Below are 4,063 nucleotides of genomic sequence, written 5' to 3'. Positions count from 1 at the left end.
CGAACGTTGCGGCGATCTGCTCACGATGAGCTCTTCCTCCGCTGCCGCGCCTCCCTCGGTGCATTCTGGCACCTGGGATGGCTCAGAGGTCCATGACGACCACATCGAGTTCCTCCGCAAGACTCGTCGGTCTCCGGCGAGGATTACATGCGGGTGCGCCTTGCGCCGAGGGGGGAGATCTCTCCGGCGCCGGAGGAGGGCAAGCGGGTTATCTTCCGCTCGCACTGCCTGCGCGGCCTGGGGCTGCCGGCGAGCAGCTTCTTCCGCTCCTTTCTGGAGTTCTATGGCCTCCAGCCGCACCACCTTACGCCCAACATGGTGGTGCTGTTGTCCGCTTCGTTGCCCTGTGGGAAGGCTTACTCGGAGTCCTCCCCACCATCGAGCTCTGGGGGGGGGGGGTTCTTCTACTCCAAGCTGGGCACCCAGGCTGCAGGCGTGCCGGCTCAGTGCGGCGCGTTCATCGCCGTGCGGAGGTCGGGGGCCGACAACCCCTTCCCCACCATCAAGTTGGTAAAGTCAGTGAAGATGTGGCAGCGATCGTACTTCTACGTGAAGAGCGTCTTCACGGAGGGCGATTGGGTCAATCTGCCGGCTTTCGAAGCCGGCCCGCCTGCTGGGAGGCTGCCCAACTGGTCGTATCGGGCCAAGTTGCTGACGCCTGCGGGAGCCGGCGCTGTCACACGACTCCAAGTGCTGACGCAGTCGGAGGGCTTGACTGGTCCAGATCTGCTGGCCGCCTTCGTGGTGCGCCGATTTCTCCCGCTCCAAGGTCGCCCCCACATGATATGCCAAATGAGCGGGCATCGTGACCCGAGTCGGATGTGCACCAAGGACATGAATCACGAGGAGGTGGCCTACATGGTGAACTACCTCTCGGATAGCAAGCTCCTGGAGGATTGACGGTTCGGCAAGGAGCCGTACTCTCGCGCCAACAACCCGCCCATAGTGAGTTGCCTTTTTCCTTCTTTCTTTGAATTGTCTTCTTTCTTGCCGAGTTTGTCTTGTCCGGCCTGACTAGTCGGCTTTGGTCAGAATCCCCTCCTCCGTCCATCAGCAGGCACCGCGGGGCCGGCCCGCGAGTTCCTCGCTGACCGGGCGGAGAGTGACGTCGACGACCCCGATCTAGGGGCAGCAGCTTTGGAAGATGACACCGAGGGAGGAGACGGCCCGCGGCTCGGGGCCAGTCTAGAGGACTGGCCTGATGATGATGAGGAGGTCGCCCCCCGCCACCGATCAGGAGTCGCCGATCCCGACGAGGCGGCCGCGAAGGCCATCCGCTTCTTCAAGGAAGTAAAGAAGCCGCCACTGGTCTTCGCGTGAGTATTCCATCATAACGCCTTTATTCCTTCTTTGTGGCTATTGTCTGAGTATTTACTTGCTTCCCTTGCTTCAGGGCTCCCCTCACTCTTGAGAGGGTCATCACCGCCTCCGTCATGGGGTCGGTGGAGACGTCCGCTGCCACTCGGCGGATTGACCCCGCCGCCGACCTCCGGGAGGCGACGGAGCGGAACGTGTAGCAGAAGCGCGAGGAGGAAGAGGCCGCCCGCTGGGACAAAGCGGAGGCCGAGAAGGCGGAGTCCTCCGCCCTAAAAAAGTTGGAGGAGGCCGAGGCCGCCATTGCGGCGAGGTGGCATGCTAAGGAAGTCGCGCATCGGCAGCCGGCGGTGCTCGTCACCCCTCTGAACTCAGCGCCGCCGCCCCCGGAGTTGACGGGGCAGTCAGGGGAAGCCGGCGGCGAGCTCCCAATCGTGGAGAGAAGCGGCGGCGACGCCTCCATGCCTGACACGGTCGTGCCGCCACTGCCGCCCCCACCGCCGTCTAAGAGCGCGCAAGGCAAACAGCTGGCGGACCCACCCTTGCCACCGACTGAAGACGAGGCCGTGGCAAGGTTACTCCTTCAAGTCGGCTCGCCAACATGCCACCATCTTCAGAAGGCGACTTCGGCGCCATGCCCCTTGCAGACCGGCACCGCTGGCTCGACGATTCCAGACGCCGAAGCGACGAGCCCCGCGCCCATTGGGTGGGTGCGAGGAGGCGGCACGGGCCCGCTGAACCAGGCGCTTCTAGATGTCCACACGAAGCTGCGAGCTAAGAGCGACGCCATCCAAAACTGCACCAAGGCGCACCTGGCGTCGCAGGAAGCCATCCGGGTATGCTTTCTCCTTTGTCTGTGGGGGCGCGCCAGCGCACCCACTGGGTGTAGTCCCCGAGTTTCGGGCCGACTGCTGAGTAGGCGGCCCGGAACTCCAATTGGCGAGTTCTAGGTATTGACTTTTGTCTGAAATACTTGTCTTAGGACTATCACAACCTCCGTGTCACCGCCTTTAACCGCAATGTTGAAGAGCTGGGCAAGTGGACCATTGACTTGTCGGAGAGCCGGAGTGAGTCCTTTTTCTTCTTTGCGGGGGCACGCTGGCGCACCCGCGGGTTGTAGTCCCCGAGATTCGGGCCGAGCAGTCGGGCCGGATCTCCCCGGCGACCTTCTTTCTTGATGACCTAACGCCCTCCTTCTCCTTTCTCTTCAGAGGCCAACGCCGCTCTTCAACAGCAGCTGAGAGAAGCCAACTCCGCGTTGCGCGCCAAGCGGGAGGATTGCATCAAGCTCTCCGCAGAGCGCGATCTGCTGGCCGCACAATTGGCAGAGAAGAAGGAGCTGCTTAAGAAGACGCAGAAGGAGGCGGATGAAGCAGAGACCGCCCTCCTGGCCGAGTTCGCAAGCGAGCGCTTCTCCTGGTCTGAGAAGGAGGCATTGCTGGCCTCCGGCTTCCACGAGATTGAGGACATCATTGATGGTGAGTTTCTTTACTTTCTTTCTTTGAGCTGCTGACTATAGGTCGAGCCGACTCCTGATTTTTGATTTGCTTCTTCATTCTTTTCGTCTTGGCAGACTTATTCCCTGGCCACTCGCAGGCTGCCAACCAAGCCATCGAGGCTGACCGTGAAGGGCGGAGGGCGGAAGGCGCAGAGATCGCCGCTGATGCCCCCGAACCCTTGACGAGCAGATCCTGAGCATCGAGGTTCGCCTTCGGCCGGCTCACTGGATGTTGCGCCGGCTTCAACGTGTCGGCACCAAGGCTGTGACGCCCGGATAATTAAGCTACAGTGAACCTCTGCTAATGATGCCACGTCACCACGGTTACTGCTGCTAATCTATCGTTAGATCAAAACCGGTCCAAAATTCAAATTCAAAGTTTGATAAATAATAAAAGTTTTCAAACATTAAAATAAAAATGTTCGGTTTGTACTAAATATTACATAGATAAATATGGTGTAGTAAACACATTTTTATAAAAGGCCTAAATAATTTAAAATGATTTAAAACAGAAAAGTAAATAAATAAAAGAAAAGAAATACAAAATAGAAAAACTAAACTAACAAAAAAAACAAAGAGCAAGCCCCCCCCCCCCGCTGGGCCAAGTGGCCCAGCTGGCCTCCGCCGCCCGAACGGGCTGGCCCAACCGCACCCATAACCCCCGGTCCTCGAAACCCTAACCCACCGACACCCCCACTCCACCCCTCTCGGTCCACTCCTCCCCCCACCCGCACGATCCCCTCGCACTCTCCCCCCCACCCGAGGACCCGATCTGGATCGGGGCGCTCGCCTCCTGATCCCGGTGACCCCGTCGCCCCACACGCCCATCGCGACCCCGTCGACCTTCCCCGCCGCCTCGACGCCGCGCGGAACGCCTCCGCCACGGCCACCTCGTCGTCACCCCGTCGCTCGCCCCGAACCCCGTCGATGTCGTGCTGCCGCCCGAAGGCCTCACCGTCGCAGGACCACCCTGCCGTCGCTGCTCGTCGCCAGGAACTCCTCCGCCCCGTCGCGCCATCCCCGACTCCTCCTCGAGCCGGCTTTGCTCAACTACAGGGCTCAGTGAGCCCCGTCCTCCCTCTCTCCCCTCGTTCTCTGTCGCCGGCGCTGTCCACCGCGCGCCGACCGCGCCCCGGCCTCCTCGTGGTGCACGCGCGCGGCCCCGCTCGCGCCCAACACCGCCCAGCTCGCGCCCGCGCTGTGCTTCCCTCGCCCGCTTCGGCCGCCTCCTCCCGCAGCCATCACGCCCAC

The sequence above is a fragment of the Triticum urartu genome, chromosome 3, assembly GCF_003073215.2.
Source record: "Triticum urartu cultivar G1812 chromosome 3, Tu2.1, whole genome shotgun sequence".
In the NCBI taxonomy this organism is placed as follows: Eukaryota; Viridiplantae; Streptophyta; class Magnoliopsida; order Poales; family Poaceae; genus Triticum; species Triticum urartu.
This window is presented reverse-complemented; position numbering follows the sequence as displayed.